The sequence below is a fragment of the Lemur catta genome, chromosome 7, assembly GCF_020740605.2.
Source record: "Lemur catta isolate mLemCat1 chromosome 7, mLemCat1.pri, whole genome shotgun sequence".
Lineage (NCBI taxonomy): Eukaryota > Metazoa > Chordata > Mammalia > Primates > Lemuridae > Lemur > Lemur catta.
The window spans coordinates 105,166,145-105,187,823 of record NC_059134.1 but is presented as its reverse complement, the minus strand read 5'-3'; the positions used below and the strand labels follow the sequence as shown (position 1 = coordinate 105,187,823).

The 21,679-nt window shown below is 49.1% G+C and overlaps 1 protein-coding gene across 4 annotated transcripts in view; it reads right to left on the bottom strand.

The window, feature by feature from the left end:
- PC (pyruvate carboxylase) overlaps positions 1–13,690 on the bottom strand; it is a 97,871-nt gene extending 84,181 nt beyond the window's left edge. The window contains exons 1-2 of one of the 4 annotated variants that reach the window (XM_045558371.1): positions 10,770–10,828; positions 5,497–5,535 (exon numbers count right to left, since the gene is read on the bottom strand). The gene's annotated coding sequence lies outside the window, so the exon portion shown is untranslated. Of the gene's footprint in view, positions 1–5,496; positions 5,536–10,260; positions 10,282–10,769; positions 10,830–13,670 lie in introns of those variants that run through there. The other 3 variants (XM_045558374.1, XM_045558372.1, XM_045558373.1) reach the window with 3 other exon arrangements.
- Positions 13,691–21,679: the final 7,989 nt, after the last annotated feature.

Below are 21,679 nucleotides of genomic sequence, written 5' to 3'. Positions count from 1 at the left end.
TTGACACTAGCCTGAGCAACATAGCAAGGCACTGTCTCTACAAAAAAATTTTAAAATTAGCTGGGCATGGTGGCATACACCTTAAGTCCTAGCTACTTGGGAAGCTGAAGTAAGCTGTGATTGCTCCAGCCTGGGCAACAGAGTGAGACCCTGTCTCAAGAAAAAAAAAAAAAAAAAAAAACGGCTGTGGGGAAACTCTTGCAGAGCAAAACTCTAAGCTAGCCTCCTGCCAATTTCTCTCCCATTCAAATGTCCTTTTCTTGGAACTCCCTGGATCTTCACTCTTACCCACATGGGGCCACATATGCATCAAGGGAGAGGTCAGACTGCATCAATAGTGCTCAACCAGGTCCACACCCTACCCACAAGCTTCCCAGGGCCATACCCAGTGACCCGGATGGGGATGCAATTCCACATGTATTTATCATTCAAGATCCAAATCTCTAACAAGAATTTGATGACAATGTCCCCTCCAAAGAAATTGGTAGCTCTCCACTGGGAGGTTAGGGAGAGGCCAAAGTTCTTACCATTTCCAGGGGAGTGAACTGAAGAATAGGAAAAAGGTAGCATTTGGTCAGGCATGGCTTATGCCTGTAATCCTAGCACTCTGGAGGCCGAGGGGGAGGATCACTTGAGCTCAGGAGGTCAAGACTAGCCTGAGCAAGAGTGAGACCCCATCTCTACCAAAAAGAAGGAAAAAAAAAACCCAGCCAGGTATCACGGCTCTCACCTTGTAGTCCCAGCTACCCGTGAGGCTGAGGCAGAAGGATGGCTTAGAGTCCAGGAGTTGGACATTGCAGTGAACTACAATGATGCCACTGCACTCTACCCAGGGTGACAAAGGGAGACTCTGTCTTAACAACAACAAAAAAAACAAGGCAACTGAACACCTCTCCTCACAACTCCCCACCCCTTCATATTGAAAAAAAACCAGGCAGCACTGATTGCGGGTGCCATAATTTCTTGGTAACCAAGCCTAACCAGAAAGCAAGAGCTCTCTGAATACCAGACTTTCTTTATTTGCAAAGATCTAAGAGATAGGGAAGAAATGCCAGACCTGGACTCAGAAGACTGGGACTCAAATGCTAGAACTGCTGGGTCACTGGCATGATTTTACAACTAGTCCTGGGTAAGACAAAGCCTTGAGAGATACACAGAATCTGTTTTACAAATTTTGTATTTAATTCTACCTATTTTGTGACCACAGTGCATAAGAAAGGAAGTCTTAAATAGATTAATTGAATCTAGTCAAATGGCTTAACACCCTGGGTAGAGAATTGCAGAGTTACATAAGAGAGTAGGTAACATGATGCTGCTATTTAGGGACGATGGGCTATGAGACCATCCTCATTTGGAGGCAAAATGGCAACGAATCAAGGCTCTCCTGAGCAGTTGGATTCAGAGGCCAAGATGTAGTTACATCCTGGCCAGGGGTCTCTTGAATTTAAAGAAAATGTCAGGGCCAGGCATGGTGGCTCATGCCTGTAATCCCAGCTCTCTGGGAGGCCGAGGCAGGTGGATCGTTTGAGCTCAGGAGTTCGACACCAGGCTGAGCAAGAATGAGGCCCCGTCTCTACTAAAAATAGAAAGAAAATTAGCTGGACAACTAAAAAATATATAGAAAAAATTAGCCAGGCATGGTAGCGCATACCTGTAGCCCCAGCTACTCGGGAGGCTGAGGCAGAAGGATCGCTTGAGCTCAGGAGTTTGAGGTTGCTGTGAGCTAGGCTGACACCACTGCACTCTAGCCCAGGCAACAGAGTGAGACTTTTGTCTCAAAAAAAAAAAAAAAAAAAAGTCATCCAACTGAGGGAAAAAAAGCCAAAAAATGATTAGGAAAGTAATTTACTATAGTTTAAAATCATGTAATTACTTCCTTATTAGGTAAACTTCTTTAATTCCAGGAAGACACAGGGTTAAGTATAGACATGCCTAAGAAAATAAAAACCATAATATTTATATTTTTGTGTTAAGAAATCTAAGTGTTATCTATTACTTTATGTACTTCAATATTTAAGGGAATTTGGTTTGTTAAGAGTAACAAGTCTTGAGATTCCAATTAAAACATGAAACTGAGTAATTGGTTTAGATTTGTGATTTCTAAGTTTAAAATCAGTATTGGCAGATAATAAACACATGAAAATATGCTCAACATCATTAGTCATTAGGGAAATTCAAGTTGAAATCATGAGATACCACCATATAAAATGGCTGAAATTAAAAAGATTGACCATACCCAGTGTTGGGGAGGATACAGGAACTAGAACTCTCACACACTGCTGGTGGGACTATAAAATATAACAGTACAACCACTTTGGAAGAGTTTGGCAATTCAAGTTAAACATACAGCTACCATGTGATCCAGCCACTCCATTCCTGGACATTTGCCCAAGAAAAAACGAAATATATGTCCACACAAAGACGGATACACAAACATTCACAGCAGCTTTATTTGTAATTGCCAAAAACTGAAAGCAACTGAGATGATCAACAACAGGCAAATGGATAAATAAATTATGTGATGTCCATGTAATGGAATCACTTAATAAAATGAATGAAACAGCAATACATGCAACATGGACATATCTCACAATAATTATGCTGAGTGAAAAAACACAAAAAAGAATATATGCAGTATGAGTCCATTTATGGAAAATTCCAAAAAATGCAAATTAATCTATAGTAATAGAAAGCAGTTCGGTGGTTACTTGGGGGGGGGGGGGGGAAGAGGTGGGAGGGATTCCAAATGTGATAAAATGTGTCACAGGTTCTGAAGATTAGGAAAAAAAAGGAAGGTGATGAAAATGTTCACTATCTAGACTGTGGTAATGCTTTTACAAATGCCCACATAAGTCAAAACTTATTAAATTATATGCAATTTATATGTCAATAATACGTCAATAAAGCTATCGAAGAAAATAAAATATAAAACAGTATAGGAAAGTTTAAGAAAATTATAAGAGTCAGCTTAATTTATTAGATTTACAGGAGTTATTTAAGTATTAGAGATTTTTCAAATCAGACAAACTGAAGAATTAAAATAATTACAGGAAGTTGAATATAATTTAGAAATTCAATTTAAAATGTTCAAATGAGTTTAATTAAGTTTGCAAATGGGATCAAGCATTAATCAAAAGGCCCCTTGCAAAGTGATTGTTAAAATTTCCTAGAACCATAAACAGAGCAGAAAGATTTGCAGGCTATACCTAAAAGCTAAATTTAAAAAACTAGCCCTTAAAGAACTAAATTTTTAATTTACAATTTTAACAAATTGAAAATCAATTTTTTCAACCAAAGTAACTTCTGAATAATCTGCATGACACAAAAATCCAGGTGTGGGGGTGGGAATGGCATCCAAAATCTCACCCGGACATGCCACTCACCAGTCACCCGAAACTCACCACTTAGTCTAAATGTTTCCTCACCCGTAAGAGAGGAATTTTTTCCAGAATAAATATTATTTAAATAAATAATTAAATTAAATTAAATTGTATTAAATATTAATACATTTCATACTGATAAGCAGCACAGCAGTCAGAGGAAGCACTCGGAGAAGCATAGTGATGTACAAACATAAGAAATGAGCAGCATGATAACATTCCATAGTAACTGCAGCTGACCAGGGACAGACATGGGAAAGGTGACACACGTATCCTCAGAGACTAAGCATGACTCAGCACAGCCAAATTGTGGAATTTTCCCACAGCCTCAGCCACTGATGTCATGTGGGATGTCTGTCAGGAGAGGAACTGCCACATAGGGGGTTTGGCCCATTCCCTAGGGCTGGTGGAAAGGTACTTCTAACGGTCTAGCATACTCCAGGCCCCCACCCCCTTCTCTGGCCTGCAGGCGAATCAGGACAAGGAGGCACCCGGAAAGCAAGTAACCTGAGGTCGGAAAGCAGGTAACCTGAGGTTGTTCGTGCTGGGGCGACCTGGGGTTATGCCTTCTGATATAATACTTAACAACAAGGACATCAAAAGGCCACATCCACCTCCCCACAGCATCACCAGGACAGAGCTAAACAGGAGGGGAGGGGACAAGCTTAGATCACAGAGCCTTAGTTGGGGTCACTGAGCAAAGCCCTGGGGAGTCAGCAGGGCCTTGGGAACTGAGAAGCCAAGCAAGCTTTGACAAATTAGATGACCTGGGAAAAGGAGGCCCTTCTTGGTGACTAGTTTTCCCTTCCTACTTATGGATTTTGGGGGAAATATCAATAAAAGATGATAAACTTAAACAAACAAACAACAAAAAAAAACCCACGGCATCAGCAGCTTAGATTCTGCTAACAAGCCTTCCCTGGGTTCCATAAGATGGGTGGTTTGCAGGGAACTTCATCCACCCCACCCCACCCCCCGACCTGTCTCTGTAGGGATACAAGTAAGAGAAATAACACCCAAGTCTATCAAGCAAGAATAAGACAGAGCAAGCAGAGAGAGAGCAGGGTGCTGGAGACCGTGGAAGGCGGAGTCCATCCCCGGGACAGAGCCACTGCCACCCCATCCATCTGCCCTTACTCGTCAGCTTCTCTGTGCTGACGGTTTCAATCGTAGGGTGAAAACTGCCGCTGCTGGCCCAAGACCTAGGGCAAGAGAGGACTGTGGAAAAATCTCATGAAGGAAATCAGCTCCTGAGTCATGAAGGGTCACCTGAGAAAAATCCCTACACAATGGGTGGAAAGCCAAGAGAAATCCCTGCAGCAAGGAATCCCCGCTCAGCACTGAACATGAGCTCTGGGGAACGTTGTCTCCAAGCCACGAAGTCCCCAAGGCAGTGAGCTGTGAAACAGGGAAGCAGCTGGCCTGGAGGGAAGGGCATGATCAGCAGCTACTCTTGCAGCGGGGCAGAGAGAGCTAGGGCTGGACCATCAGGTGGAGCCCGGCCCGGAGGGCTTTGGAATTTAGGCTGAGGAGATGCCACTGGACCTCCCAAGTACCTGCAATCAGGGAAGCCCCATTAGGGCAAACTCTGACAGCTGTAGGTTACACGGGGCAGTGCTGCTGAGCAGTATGTAGAGGGAAGAAGGGACAATTCCACCTTCACCCCCTTGTCATTGTGACTGGCAAAGCCTGAGCGTCATCCTCTGGAAACACGTGTCAAGTGTTTTGACAACCAGCTGACAGAGCCATGTCTTGTACCTCAGCTGCCTGCTTGCTGCGTTGACGCAAGGGGTCTTCTCAGAGGCTGCCAGGCCCCAGGGATTCTTCCCTTAGGTCCAGAAGAGCTTCCCCACCCTCCCTGCCCAGCTTCCGGAACCACACCCTTCCAGAAGTAGGGCCTCCTGTCGAAGCTGGCCAGCTGCCAAACGGGGCCAGCAGGGAGCCAGATGTCACTTTCCCATGAAAAACCAAGAAAGACCAGGGACACACAAGGACGGAGCTGGCCTTTTTTATTGATTGAGCCTGAGAGCTGACATGGCAAACTGCTAGCACCTGCAGTCGCTCTGGCGAAGAACCCCACGCATCCCACTGGCCTAGATTCAGGCACAGGACTTACCCTTAGTGTTTCGTCAGCTCTCCAGAAGGCAGATGCTATCTAAAGTAAAAGGAAAAAAAAACTGTTATCCTCATTTTTCTATGCACTTCCCAGAGAACCTAGGAGTGGCAAGAACATAGATTTAGTACTCAGACAACCGTTTCTCTGCTTCCATCTCAGGTTCTCTAGGGGCCACCAGGAGAGCACAAGGCTGAGAGCGCCAGCTGTTGTCCAGCTGCCTAGGCTCCACCCCTTGCTGCTCTGCCACTCGCCCCCACAACCATGCAAAGCCTGTGTCCTCATCTATGAAATGGGAATTATAACAACACTCATTGCTTAGGGTTCTAGGGAGTGCCCAGTGAGGTAATGCACACAGAGCACTGGCACCCTGCCTGGCACGGAGGACACACTCGTGCTTAGTGGGATGCTTAGTGGGAAGCATTTAAGCAAAACCCTTTTCTAGCACCCGCTACACAAGAATAAGAAGTTCTAGAAACTGTTCATGTTTTACTTGAAGTGCTTTCTCTTCCTAACCACTCCATGCAGCCTCATGGGCAGAGCTGTCTTTAATCCTTCAGGAGTTACTTCCCTCTGGATTCTTCCAGTCTGGTTCCTCTTTCACTACAAAATTGACACTAATGAACAACTGTCTTCTGTGACCTGAGATGTGTCTCCTATTTCCTCAGACCCTTTCCTGAAGAGACCCCTCCCTACCACGTGTAAGAGCACACCTCGTGTTTAGGCCCATGGCAGCCCACGGCTGGCAGTGTGACCACTTTTCAGAGTTTACAGACTGCTTACTTTTGAAAGGCCACATGTGAGACAGCTCCAGCCACTGGTCAGTAAACAGCAAAACAGAAACACAGGCCAGCAAGCCACGAAAGGGATCAAATCCATGTTCAGAGAAAACTAGCTGCCTTGGTAGATGATGTCAAAGCAGCAACTGTCTCGTGCACTCAGTTCAATAAAATATTTATTGAGCACATTTCTTACATAAGGAATATGCCAGAACACTCAGGCTCTGCCCCCAAAGTGCCAAAAAGCAAATTGCTGGGGGCTAGCTAAGAGAAGAGAAAAATAGACGACAGATGAGAGATGAGGCCAGGCGCAGTGGCTCACACCTGTAATCCTAGCACTCTGGGAGGCCGAGGTGGGAGGATTGCTTGGGGTCAGGAGTTCGAGACCAGCCTGAACAAGAGCTAGACCCGTCTCTACTAAAAATAGAAAAAATTAGCTGGGCATGGTGGCACAAGCCTGTAGTCCCAGCTACTTGGGAGGCTGAGGCAGGAGGATCACTTGAGCCCAGGAGTTTGAGGTTGCTGTGAGCTAGGCTGACACCATGGCGCTCCAGCCTGGGCAACAGAGCAAGACTCTGTCTCCAAAAAAAATTAAAAAGACACATGAGAGATTGAGAGATGAGAGGATGACAGGCACTGAAGCAGTCAGCCTGAGAGCCAGGCCATTTCCTAGCCGTGTGCCTGTGGGCCAATTATTTCACCTGTGTCTCACCCACATGCGTGGCTCATCTGTAAAAGACAATCTAACAGTACCTCTCTGATAGGTTGGTGTGATAATCAAATGAGATCATACATGTACGTAAGGGGCTCAGCAAGTCCCAGCCACCGCAGTGAGAGCTCATAAAGGTTACTTTTTATTATTAACAACAAATCATTATCTATCATCATCATCATCAAAAGACAAAGCCCAGTCCACATGAATAGAAGATTTGGCAAGGCTTAATGAAGGAGTGCCCTGAGTCTTAAAGAATAATTCAATTTTGACAGGACAAGATAAGAGGAAAGGCCCTGCAGAAAACAAGGTCACCAAGGACAAGAGCAGAGAGGGACACTAAGAAGCGAGTTTGAGGGAACGGTGATAGTTCCATATGAGGACTGAGGCAGAAGAGGACACCTGTGGGATCAAATGGAAGAAAAAGCCCAACAGGGAGGATCGTAGTAGAAAGTCCTGAATGCCAAGATGAGGTGAGCTTCTCATTCAACAAGTGAGAGGAAACGGTTTGTTCTTTTTTTTTTTTTGAGTCTCGCTTTGTTGCCCAGGCTAGAGTGAGTGCCGTGGCGTCAGCCTAGCTCACAGCAACCTCAAACTCCTGGGCTTCAACGATCCTACTGCCTCAGCCTCCCGGGTAGCTGGGACTACAGGCATGTGCCACCATGCCTGGCTAATTTTTTCTATATATATTTTAGTTGGCCAGATAATCTCTTTCCATTTTTCTAGTAGAACTGGGGTCTCGCTCTTGCTCAGGCTGGTCTCGAACTCCTGACCTTGAGCGATCCACCTGCCTTGGCCTCCCAGAGTGCTAGGATTACAGGCGTGAGCCACCGCGCCCGGCCCACGGTTTGTTCTTTTTGTCATCTCCCGTCTTCCACTATCAGGCCCTACGCCTAAGGCAGAGTGTCCACAGCTGAGACTGGGAGGCAGCTAAGAGAAAGAGATGAAGGCATGGTCAGGCAGGCCCAGGTGAGGTTTCATAGTGAATTGTCAAAATGCCCCCCGACTTCTGCAAGCGCTCTCTCTGGATAAGAAACCTTCCTCCAAAGAGGGCACTTCCACGATACAGGGCATAGGGACCCGTTCAGAAGAGGATGCTACCGGGAGGCAGCCAAAGAGAAGGCCCACACTGATTGTCAATGAAAATGGTGATCTGAATGAGGCACCCAGCTCAGGCAGAAGGGCGCTAGAGAGAGGTGTGGACAGGCTCCCCGGTTTCCTGACACACCGGCCGCAGTGCTGGACATCCACACCGCCCCCAAATGCAACCCCTTTCCAGATTCCCCAATTTCACTCTTCTCTCCTCACTGGCTTCCAATTTGAGCCTTTTTCTACTACAATTCACCCAAAACAGTTATTAAGCGCCTACTTGTTCCTGGCACTGTGTTAGGGACCATGAGGACACAGGGAAGCGGGAAAGAGAGAACTGAGACTTAGAAGGAGACATGGGTCTGGGGTCCAGCCCTGCAGCTGGTCCCAGAGTCTCCATGAGCGGTGTTGGGAGGACAGGCACCCTAGCACAGCTCCTGGGGTACTGGAAGTGAGACAGGCAGAAAGCAAGGGGCAGCACAAAAAAAGGGCAAGCCACCTGTATGGTATATCAAAGGCAGGAGGGACCCCACCTTCCTGGGGAAGATCTTGGAGGTGAGAACTGGCACAGAGAGGGGCAGCCAGGGTGCCAGAGGCTTCAGCAGAGAGAGAGGAGGAGACAGGCATAGAAGGGTACGTGGGGCACACTGGGGAAACTTTGGATGGCAGCCTAAATTAATTCAAAAAACAGATATTGAGCAACTATACAGAGGGCAGGGCCTGGCAGGATGGAGTAGCCATTAGGAAACAAAGGACAGTTGCTCTCAAAGAGCAGCCAGAACAGGACGGGATACAACCTGTAGCTCAGGCCTGCTGCTGGGCCTCACAGCCCAGCCAAGTCCCCAGCTGCCTTTGGATCCAAACTTACTTCCTCACTTTGGCTTCCAGTCACTGACTTACCTGCACCTGGGCAAATACTAGTGCCCTCACCTGGTTACATATCCTGCAGAGGCCTCTTCCCAGCAACCAAGTTCCTCACACTCAATCATGAAGTACTTACTATTTCCCCCAATTTCCCCCACGTTCATCCTTCCACCATCCTCAGCCTTCCTCTTGCAGGTTCTACTTCACAATAAAATTTCTCCATAATAAACTCTTCGCAGCTCAAATCCAATCACTGCTTCTCCACTGCCAGTGGCATCAAGAAGACGTTCACAACTCACCTCCTCCGGGAAGGCTTCCCAGATCCATCCCCTTCCAGCCTTGAGGCCAGTCCACTTCTCCTCTCCCTTGTCTTAGCACGTGCTTTCCCCCGATTTTCCGGCCTCTACTGAATTTCCTCTTCCATGTCCTCCACCGGGCCAATGCTCCCGCAGGCGCTCTACAAACATCTGCGGCATGCTGACTTGCTGCCTAGGTTTTGTTTATTTTTCTCTCCCACAATCACTTTGTCAGCAGTTCTAGAGCAAGGATTAACCTCACCACCCCCGCCTTCTCTCAGCACCTAGTCTAGGGCTCTGCACATGGTAGGTGTGCAAAGAACACGATTAAAAGTTCAAGAGTTAACAAAGAGCATGCACACAGACAGCTGTAGCTACAAGTGAAGAGAAATGCTGAGCACATCCACCCCCAGCACAAGTAACTGCATCACATACAGGGAAAGCGTGACATGAGGGAGGCCTGCCAGGGCTACTGGTGGCAGTGGGTAAGGACGCAACAGGGAAGGCACATGGCAAAGACTCTGGAGACTCCAGGTGTATCCAGCAAGTGTTGTACTTCTCTGAGCCTCAGTGTTCTCAGCTGGAGAATGGGGATAATGAGCCCTGGCCTATCTGTCTCACAAAATAAAGACATACTCAGATTTTTAAGAATTTCAAAGCTGCCAGGACCTAGGGACTTGGCCTAACTCCATCATTTGTGAGATGAGGAAAGAGCTCTTCAGAGATGAAGGTACACGGAGCAAGTCACGGTGGGAGGAACCTGCATGGCAGGTCCACAAAGCCAGGGCTCTGACTCTGTGCCCAGGAGGGCATTTCCCGAATGCATGTTGTAAACTACTAAAACCTAGAAATAACGGGCTGAGCCCAGCCCCACCTAATTGAGCGGCCTTGGGCGAATCGCTGCGCCTGGGCGCCTCAAGCTTCGTCATTAGAAAAAAGTGGAACCGAGAATGCCCCACAGGGTGGCTAGGAGGATCCTACCGGGACGGAGTGCAGGCACTGGGAACAAGGAAAACCCTCGCCTTACACGCCACGGCTTTCTTCAGAGCTGAGCCTCATCCAGTATGAAGGGGACAACTTGGGCTCCCGATTCTGATAGACTTGGGCTCGAACCCTGAGGGACCTCGCGCGAGGCATTTTAGGGCTCCGAGCGTCAGTTTCTCCATCTGCAAAATGGGCCCGAGAGCAGGAATAAGGCCGCCGCCCGCAGGGTGGGACGCAGCGGGCAGCTCCCGCGCGGGAGGGATGCTCGCTGTGCGGCCGGCCGGGGGCTGCGCGCGCCGGGCCGGGGGCGGGAGAGGGACCCGGGGGCGGGTCCGCACCGGTCGCCCCCCCGCGGGAGGGGGAGAGGCGGCGCACGTCGCGTCACGTCGCGCACCGCCCGCCGCTGTCTCCTGGAGCCGTCACTGGTGCAGCCCGCACCGCCTTTGCGCGCGCGACCCTTACATAAGCGTCCCTCGTGGCGGCGCCGGCGCACGCTCACCCGCTCCGACCCGCCACGGGAAGAGAAAGATGCAGAGCGCCGCGGACACTCACCTCCTCGGCGCCACCGCAAGTCGTCGCCGCCGGCTCTACCACCGCTGCCTCCACTGACAGAGAACAGCTGCGGTCTCCGCGCAACCGAACTTGCTGCAGCCCCGGCCCCGCCTCGCAGACTTCCTATTGGTCCAGGCAGCCCAACCCCTCCCGTTATTGGGCAGTGTCCCCCGTCACTCCCCGCTTCCTCGCTCAGGACTCCTCCCTACGCCCACCTGTCCGTCACGTTTAAGCCTTGGCGCCCCACGTCAGCCCCGCCCCTCTCGTTCTCGGCGGGCTCTTTGATTGGTGGCGAGGCTGGGAGAGCCCGCCCCTGGCGCATCACCGCCCACTCTCTTATCTCCGGAGCCTCACGTGGGCCGCCGGACCCCGCCGCGGCCCGCAATAGGCGGAAGTGGCCGGGCTCCGGCGTGCCGTGATTGGCTGTCGGTGGGGGTGGGGACGTTCGATTCATTCACCCAGTAGCACGTGTCTCCCAAAGCCGCAAGCATAACAAATGGCATGGGGACTCAGGCATCCGGGGCAGATGCATATACACGCTAGCGAGTGCAGAAGAGGTTGGGGGAAAAGCGTTAGTCAAGGGCAGGAGGAAGGAGAAGGAGCTTGTGCCACACGGGTTTACATGACTGCGTCCTTTAGCAGCTGCGTGGGTGGTGATAGTGGTCAGGAGCCCATCTCTGTGTGACCTTGGACTAGCAACGTCACCTCTCTGAGTCTCAAAGCGGAGCCGCTCAGGACCTAGAGGGTTTAAAAGGCTTGGTTGAGATACGAAAGGAAAGCTTCATTAACTAGGCTCTGTGCCAACCAGTGTATAAGGGAGTGACCAAACTAATCAAAGTCCCTGCCTTCCAGTGAGAGCAGACAATAAACAAATAAAATATACGGTACATTGGATGGTAATCAGAGCATGGAGAAAAAATAACCTGCTTCCAGACGGTTAGGAGAATCACAGACCATGAGAACATCTTGTTAACTAGAAATTGCTTATTGAATAATGGAGAGATATGACTCCCTTCTCAGACTCTTGCAGAAATAGTTTATCATTCCAACTTCCTTGTCCACCTATACTGAAGAACTTCACCCCTGGATCAGATCCAACACAGCTTTTTTAGTAGCAGAACAAGGATTAAAATCCCAGTTCTCCAGATTCACACATTCATTAGATCAACAAACACCTCCTGAGCACTTAGTATGTGCCTGGTGCTGTGATGGAGACACAGTAGTGAACAAGACACAGACTCTGCAATCACATCATAGAGCTCACATTCTACTGGATGTCCAACTCCAAATACTCTTTCTATGTAAAAACTTTATACAGGAAAGAGTTAAAGCTGAGCATGGTGGTGAGCACCTCGTAGTCCCAGCTACTAGGGTGCCTGAGGCAGGAGGACCCCTTGAGCCCGGGAGTTCCAGATGCAGTGAGCTGTTTGTGCCACTGCACTCCAGCCTGGGAAACAGAGCAAGATCCTATCTCTTAAACAAACAAACAAATAAACAACAGCAAAAGCCGAGTGACCTTAGGCAGGTCCCCTCCTCCCTCTGGGCTGGATTTCCTCATAAAATGGGTTGGACTTAATGGACACTGAGTAATTTACTTGTTGTTCCTATTACTCTTCTAGTGTATGCTGATGTTGTGACTTCACTACTTCCTGGATCTTATCTCCCCTGTGGTGTACATGTAAATTCTGGATCCCACAGAGGCACAGTGGTTCATGCCTGTAATCCTAACACTTTGGGAGGCTGAGGTGAGAGGATCGCTTGAGGCCAAGAGTTCAAGAACAGCCTGAGCAACATAACGAGACCTCCTCTCTACAAAAAAGAAAGGAAAAAAAATTAGCTGGGAATGGTGGCACACACCTGTAGTCCCAGCTACTCAGGAGGCTGAGGCAGGATGGATGGCTTGAACCCAGGAGCCCAAGTGACAGAGGGAGACCCTGTCTCTCTCTCTCTCACACACACACACACACACACACACACACACACAAAATGGATGTTGATTCCTGTGTCCCTCAGAAAAAGTAAGGCCTTGCTCTAGGGCTGGCCATGTGACAGAGGCTGTGACGTGCTGGCTCAGTCTTGCTTGGTTCCTATGACCTCCCGGGTCTGAAACAGAGGGCAGGTGGTTCCACTCAGGTTCAGGTGACTCCCACATCAGCACCACCAGGTGGAGGCCTCAACAGAGAAACTAACTGAGTAGAACCAGAAAATGGACTGCTGCAAGCAAAAGAACGGGACTTAAACTGGATGTAAATTATCTAGTTCAAGTTATTAATAGATTAGGAAACAAGGTACTTCTCCACCCATTCTCTCCTACCTCCAGGATGAGTTTTCCAGGAGGACAAAGTTGGCAAGGGTATTCCATTCTAGGAAGAGAAAACTGCCTGGGCAACAGCCTGGTTGAGGAGTCTAACGTGGCTAGAAACTATTTCTCAGTGTAGCCTCTGTACCACTAGTGACAGAACCTTCCTGGGACCGTGTGCTAGTGGGAAACAGACTCTTGAGCTCCATCCCATGGCTCTTTTGCATATTAACCATCAACTCAGGTCTTAGAATTACCATCAGAATTCCTGAGTAGCCTAGGCCGCTTAAATCCTTCTCTGGGGAATGAGATCCCCTGCGTCTCCTTGTTACTGTTTGTAGCTCTCCTAACAGCTCTACTGTTAGTAGTATTAGTGTTGAGACCCACTGAGAAGCCTAGAAAAGTATTGTCTAGACTTCCTGGGTAACAAGGATCTTCTGGTGCTCTTTAAAAACAATAGCAAACATATTCCTGGTCCCCCTCAACACCTGTGGATTATGAGTCAGTAAATCTAGGGTGGGGCCCAGGAATCTTTTTACTGATTTTTTTTTTTAACAAGCCCCCAACTGATTCTTAATATCTGAGAAGCTTGGGAAACTTACCTGAGTCCTAAGAGGATGCAGCAGAAAGTGAAGCCAGACAGATGGGCTGAGACCAGTCCATGGAGGGCTGGCCAGGAGTTAGCTCTGGAGCACAGCTCAGGCAGCAGGACTCTGGGAAGAGGAGTCACATCCAGGGGACCTTTGCAGAGCAGCTCAGGGGCTCCTGGAAGGCTGGGAGTGCAGGTCTGTCTTATTGCTTCTTAGTACCCGTTGGTTTCTAGAAAGTTCTTGGGCTTATTTACCTTCTGTCTCTCATTCCTTTCTCAAACTTGTGAACTAAAATAAAATCTCAAGCCCCCCAACTGACTGAATAGACCCCCTCCTGGCCAAGGGACTCCAGAAATACCCTAAAGTTGAGTTGAAAGGAGATCAGACACGCCTCCTCATGCCTCCCTCCCTTGTTAGAGATGCCCTTTGTAACTCATTAACAAGCCTGAGGCTACTTAACCACATCTGCAGATCCTCAATTTACTTAACAAATCACTTGATTCTGGGTATGTGTCCAGTGGCTTGTCTCTGTTAACACACTTCCTTATCTTTTTGGTTTTTTGTTTTTTTTAAGACCCAGTCTCTCACTCTGTCACCCCAGGTAGATAGAGTGCAGTGGGTCATCGTAGCTCATTGGAACCTCTTAGCTTACTGCAACCTCAAACTCCTGGGCTCAAGCGATCCTCCTGCCTCACCCTCCTGAATAGCTGGGACTACAGGTCCACACCCTGAGGCCCAGATGATTTTTCTATTTTTAGTAAATAGGGGTCTCACTCTTCCTCAGGCTGGTCTTGAATTCCTGGCCTTAAGCAATCCCTGACCTCAGAATTCCTTAACTTAAAACATTCCAAGCCTTTAGATAAAGCTTCATTTCTTTAACCAATTACAAATCAAAGAATATTTAAACTCACCTATAACCTGCAATCCTGCCCCCCCTTCAAGATGTCCTGCCTTTTTGAGCCAAACCAATGTATATCTTCCAAGTATTGATTTATGTGTAATTCCTGTCTCCCTGAAATGTATAAAACTAAACTGTACCCCAACCACGGCAAGATCACTTGCTCCAGGCTTCTTGGGTGTGGCTCTCCCGGCCATGATCATGCATATTCAGCTCAAAATAAACCTCTTATATTATTTTACAGAGTTTGGGTTATTTTCTGTTGACACACTTGAATGTCACCTCTACAGGCATTGAGTTTAGCACATAGTAGGTGCTTATGAAAGAATGGGAGTCATCAGCCCATGTTTGGTAGTTAAAACTACTGGAGTGAAAGGACCTGCCCCAGAGGCCATGCAAGTCCACCAACAGAGAGGAGTCCAGAGGGCACCACATTTAAGGGAGAGGAAAAGTTAAAGGATAACAACCTGGACTAGGTCAGGTCAGGTGGGGGTGGAGGGAGTGGCCATGGACCTGGAAGAGCAAATTCTGAAGAATTTCTGAGGCTTTGACAGTGTTCCTGGGGCAGAAAGGAGGACATGATGGTGGGAGAACAATGAGCCATTTCAGCAGCACCTGGGAAAAATGAGTTCCTTTCCCAGTCCCCGAGCTACGCCCCTACCTCAAAGCACTGGATTTCAAAGCAATGTGGTGCTGTGCTGGAGGGAATGCCCAGGGTGCTCCGGGAGTCCAGGAAGAGGCCTTGGAGGGCTTCCTGAAGGAGGCAATGCATGGGCTAAGTCTTCGATAGATAGATAGAGAGTTCATCAGGTGAGTATACTGATGAAGGGATCCCTTGTGGAGGGAAACAGCCCAAGCGAAGGCAGGGAGGCCTGATGGGGTGGAGGCATGGTTAGGGTCATACCACTGGAGCACGGTGAGGACAGCTCACCATCAAGTTCAGGAAGCACAGTGGGGAAGGCCAGGAGCAGTTAGGAATAAGGAGGCTCTAAGCATCCAGGTGGATGGGGGCTCCCAGGCAAAGCCATGGGCCTCTCGAAGCACAGCAGTTACCATGAGCCCAGAAACAACCGCCTGTATTTACGACTCAGAAGCCTGGATTTACCCTGAGGATCCCATGAGGACAAACCAGATGCCTTTGATCCCCCTGCTAACGTGACACAAGAAAGACGTATCTTACCAATGTATTAACCAAATTCTGGCAGCTTGAGCCTCTGGTAGCCTGACTGCTGGGAGACCCTTAATGATGGGATGACGGGGAGGCCGCTAGGCCCTCGGTGAACACACCCACTTACGCCTGAGGACAGGAAAAAAGGCCCTTTCGACAGGATGGGGCAGTACAGCGCCCTTGGTGCGTGCAACGGGCAGAGGCGACCCTGCTGCTCTTTTTGATGTTTCCCTCCCGCCATGTCCTCAGGGGGTCCAGGCCATTCCACTTGGGCTTTTGGAGTGGCTCCCACACTCAACCACTGCTAGCCTATGCTGCACCTTTGTGACAGTGAAGAAAAGGCCTCCCCCTGGGCAGCACTTGGTGCTAAGACCCTGCCTGGGGCCGAGGTAGCACCACACCAGCCAGAACTGAACAGGCAAAGCATTGCTAGGAGTGTTTGTGCAGTGTGGAAACTGTACAACTGTGTGAGGTTGCCTTGTGCCCTTGCCTGTGGCCACCCAGGTACGGTTTTGGGTTGGGGGGAGCCTAAATCCTGATGTTTCCTCTGCTGTGTTCCCAGGCTCCTTTATAACCTGGTTGCTTCCCACCCCCAGGGACTGCCCTGTCTTTGGGGGCTCCTCCTACTTTGGCCATTCAGTCTGGACAATTCCATTGCCCACAAGATGGGGCAGAGGAGCAGGAGGAACCTCCTCACCTCTCTGAGCCAGAGCTCCCTCCTCTGGTTCTCCCAACAACCCTGTGAGGCAGACAGGGAGGCCACGCCCATTTTACAGGTGTGGACACTAAAGCTCAGAGAAAGGAAATGGCTTCTGCCCTGATCACACAAGCTAGGCAGGGCCGAGCCGGGACTGGACTTCCAGTCCCTGGACCCACTGTGCTTTTTCTCCTCCACTTGCCTTGGTCACACTGGGAAAAGAAGGCAAGAAAGTACAGAATTCAGATTTCAAAGGAAGGGCTTTGGTTTAAAATTTGAGTCCTAACATCACAGTCCTCAGAGGAGACCCTGAGCAATTGTGTTTCTAAGATTTCTCGCGAGATGAGGGCCACCTGGGATATGACTGTACAGACGGTTTCTCGGGCCCCTGCCCAGACCTGTCCATGCAGTGGGCTTGTGGTGGGCCCCGGATATTGGTGCTTTTTAACAAGGGAAATTTGGGGCACCCTGGCTAGACCTGTGAGCCCCATTTTACTGATGAGGAAACGGGCTCAGGCAGGAGAAGAGGCAGACCCCTGTCGACAGTCATCCTGAAAAATTCAGGAGCACCTGTGTTACCGGTTCTGCAACCCTGCACCTACTGAGCTGGATGCTTTGCCTTTAACTCAGGGCAATCTGGCCCTCGTTCCCCCAGCGCTGCAACTACACAAGACCACGCACAGGAGCGCTCAGCACATGGAGCTTTTGTAACAGCTTTTAAATAATAGTCGTATTATTTATTGTTCCCTTTGATTTCTCCAAGGGAGAAGGTGGCCAAGTTCTGGCACTGAACGGAACAGGTTGGCATTCTACCTTCCTGGAGGGACCTGAAATTCAAAAAGTGGACGCATTTGGTACCATTGTTCTGAAGTAGAAGAACTAGGGCCCCAAAATGCGCTACTATAAAATCTGTTCAGGCAGAGTAAAGATAAATTATCATACATACACATGATAAATTATCATACACAAACAATTTTAAATTAAATATGTATATCCGCACAGTCTCTCGTCTTACTTCTGGTGGGTGTCATATTTTCAAGGAGAAAATCTAGCGGCACCAACTGTTAGGCTATAGCTCTGTCTGCTCCTCCCAGCGGGCACGTGGAGACCCGGGCCGCTTCCACAGAGGGTGGGACTCATATCTGCTGACCTGACTCAGCTGGGCTGGATCCAGCACAGGACTGACTGTGCTCCTGTTATTTCCTCTGAAACATCAGGATGAGCTCCGGAGTGGGGGGCAGACGCAACTGCAGCGGGAAGGCTCCCGGAGTGCAGGGCTTTCCCCACCCCACCCCGCCCCTTGCCTTTCTCAAGGTCTGACTCTCAAGGGCTTGGAGAGTGGGCTCCCTGTGTTCCGGGGCTGTGGTCACCCACACAGCTCCAACCCCATCTCTACCTGTACCAGTCCTCCATGCCCTCGAGGCTGAGCTGACACCACCTCCTCTAGGAAGGCTGCCTAGATTCCCGCAGCCCCAAGCCAGATGCGTTCTCCCATTCTCTTTCTTTTTTTTTTTTTTTTTTGAGATAGAGTCTCTCTCTGTTGCCCGGGCTAGAGTGAGTGCCGTGGCGTCAGCCTAGCTCACAGCAACCTCAAACTCCTGGGCTTAAGCGATCCTACTGCTTCAGCCTCCCCAGTAGCTGGGACTACAGGCATGCGCCACCATACCCGGCTAATTTTTTCTATATATATTTTTAGTTGGCCAGATAATTTCTTTCTATTTTTAGTAGAGACGGGGGTCTCACTCTTGCTCTGGCTGGTCTCGAACTCCTGACCTCGAGGGATCCACCCGCCTCGGCCTCCCAGAGTGCTAGGATTACAGGCGTGAGCTACCACGCCTGGCCTCCCATTTTCTTTCATGCACCCTCAGCACTCAGCATCTCTTTTAAGGCCCCTTTCTTTATGTCCATGAGACTATCTCCTTTTAATACCTCTTAATGGTTTATAAAATAATGCTACCTTCCCATAGATTCCAGCTGAGATTTGATGAAATAAGGTATCCTCATTTTAGAGCTGAGAATTGTAGGCACGTGAGGTTAAGCCATTTGCCCAGGCACAAAGCTAACACACGAAAAGGGCAAGGCTTTCCACTCAGGCAATGTGACAGGTCTGGAGTCCCAGGTGTCTGGGGCAGGCAGTCTCTAAGATGGCCTCCAAGGGCACAGGCCCCTGTGTAATCCGCTCCCTATGAGTGGGCTGGACCAGGTAACTGGCTTCTAAAGGACAGAATATAGCAAAAGTGATGGGCTGTCACTTCCGAGATTAAGTCCCCAAAACCTCTGGCTTCTGTCTCTCTCTCCATCTTTACCCTCCACGAGCTCACTCCCACTGAAGCCACCTGCCACCTTGTGAGCCGCTCTTTGGAGAAGCCAAGTAGCAACAGCCCCCAAGCAGGAAGCTGAGGCCCTCACTCCAACAGCCCACAAGGAACCGAGTTATGCAAACAACCATGACAGTGAGCCTGGAAGAAGGTCCACCCCCAAAAAGACCCTGAAGAGTCCTGAGCCGGGGACCTGCTAAGCAATGCTTGGATTCCTGCTCCACAGAAACTGTGGTTGTCTTAAGCCACTAAATTTTGAGATAATTTGTTATATAGCAATAGACAACGAATAGTCTCCAATATTTAAGACCATTTACTGCGGTGGGTCCTGGGGACACAGATACGAAAAAGATGTTGTCCTAGCCTTCAAGGGACACCTAGGCTGGTGGGGTAAGGCATACGTGTGTGATTGTGCTGCTGCGTGTATTTGGTGGGCTAGAGAGGTCGGCGCAGACTCTTTGGGGAGATGCCACTTGCACAGTGAGTGCAGCTTGCCAGGTGCTGTGGTTTGGATGTCCTCTCAAAAACTGATGTTGGAGTTAATAACCATTGTGATGGAATTCAGAGGTGGGACCATTAAGAGAAGTCTGTCCTCGTGAATGGATTAATGTAGTTATCCCTTTACTAGGGAGTGAGTTCCTGATAAAAGCAATTTCTGGCTAGGTACAGTGGCTCATGCCTATCATCGTAGCACTTTGGAGCACTTTGGGGCACTTTGGGTAGAAGAATTGCTTGAAGCCAGGAGTTCAAGACCATACTGAGCAACACTTCCAGACCCCATCTCTATATAAAATTTTTGAAAATTAGCCAGACGTGGTGGCGCACACCTGTAGTCCCAGATACTTAGGAGGCTGAGGCAGAGGAGGATTGCTTGAGCCCAGGAGTTGGAGGCTGCAGTGTGCTATGTGACACCACTGCACTCTAGCCAGGACAACAGAGCAAGACCCTGTCTCAAAAAAAAAAAACAAAAAAAACAGCTCAGTCCTCTCTTACCCTTGCTTGCCCTCATCCTCTCTTGCCCTTCCACCTTCTGCCATGGGATGACACAGCACAAAAGCCTTTGCCAGATGCTGGTGCCATGCTCTTGGACTTCCCGGACTCCAGAACCATGAGCCAAATAAGCTTCTATTGTTTATGAATTACCCTGTCTTAGGTATTCTGTTATAGCAACACGAAATAGACTAGACACCAGATGAAGACGACAGGGAGGCAGCAGGGAGGGAAGGACGAGAGCACGTATTTTCTTTTTGGCCTCAATGGATTTGGGAAATTGTTTTAAGACAGTACGCTTGGCAAGAGGGTATTCAGCAGCTATGTGCTTGACGCAAGAGCAAATGACTCATGCCAACACATCTCAAAAGTCCATGAGTCAGCAAGCTCTTCCTGGGCTCAGACTGTTGTGAGAGTGTGGATTTGAGTTGACCACGTGTGCTGGGGTGAGGACCTTGAAACTTGTATAATGGTTTTGTGGCTTTTTAACCAAAGTCAGGGTTGACCTGTGGATTAAACACTAGAAGCCTGGCCAGTGTTGAAATAAAGAGGCCTGGTTACAGATCAGAGTCAGTGTCTGGGACAGGCTGGAGCAGAGGGTCAGGGCTCCTTTTTTCCATTCTCTTCACACTGGTTGTAGCTTCTGGGGTTGGGAGCTGAGCCTGGAGGATATTAAGTGACCATTCATGTAAGGAAGATCCAGAAACTCGGAGTGGAAGGAAAGAGGGCAAGGCCAAGCCCACAGGGACAAGGCTAGGGAGTCACAGCCAGCACTTCCCTGACCCCAAACAGAGGTACATGTGCAGCAGCCCAGACATGGAGAAGGCAGGACACCTGGCTTCCAGTCCTGCCTCTGCTGCTGACTCCAGGGCAAGAGAGCAGAGTGGTTGAAGCATGGACTTTAAAGCCAGGCTGACCAGGGTGGGAGTCCCAGCTCTGCCATTTACTGAGCATGCTCTCTGGCCAGGTGTTTAATCCCTCACAGCCTCAGTTTCCTGATCCATAAAATGGGATAACGATTCCCACTTCATTGGACTATCATGAGGTTTAAATGAAATTTACAGAGGGATTAGCTTTGGAACCAGTAAAAATGCTCAAAACGCAGTGAGCAAAACAAAAAGGAAGGTGGAGCAGATGTATGAGGTCCCTTCAGCCCTTGATTTCCTCAATTCTCACGAATCTGCTGGTCTGGCCCCAAACCTCCTTCTCTTTCCCCTGGCTGGTAGCCTCACACTCTTGATTTCATTTTATTTTCAAAACAACCCACTTTACAGATGAGACTGACCAAGAGGGAAAGGGATTTGCCCATGATAATAAATACAAATAACTCACTTTTATTGAGCACTTGCTGTATGCCAGGCCCTGTGGATCACATTTAATCCACAAACAATCACCTGAGTTATTTGTCCCTGTTACAAGGAGCTGTCCTACTTGTTTTTGTTCCTTTCTTTAAAAAAAAAAAAAATTCTCAAGTCTAACAAAATACACATAACATAAAATTTACCATCTCAGCCATTTTTTAGTTCAGTGGTGTTACATACATTCACACTGCTGTGCAACCCGTCTCCAGAACTCTCCATCTTCTAAAAGCTGAAAATCCACAGTCTTTAAGCAGTGACCTCAGTCACCCCTGCCCCAGCCACGGCGGCCACCATTCTGCCTTCTGTCTGAATCTGCGGGCAGGAGCTGCGCTGATTCTACACAGCCCGACCCTGTTTTGCTGTGGAGCCATCTGTGCTGTGTCAATGGGAGCCAGGGCCACAGCAGTTCAGAGGAGGCCACACTGTTTAGGGGTGGGGTGGTCAGGGAAGGCTGCCTGGAGAGGAGGAGGAAGAGGCAATATGATCCGGCCCCTTGGCCTGCACTCCTGGCAGGGGAGGGTGGGGAGGCCGCAGGGAGGTGACTCAGGGATGCTCAGTCCCTGTGGCCTGCCCTTTGGTTTATGACGGC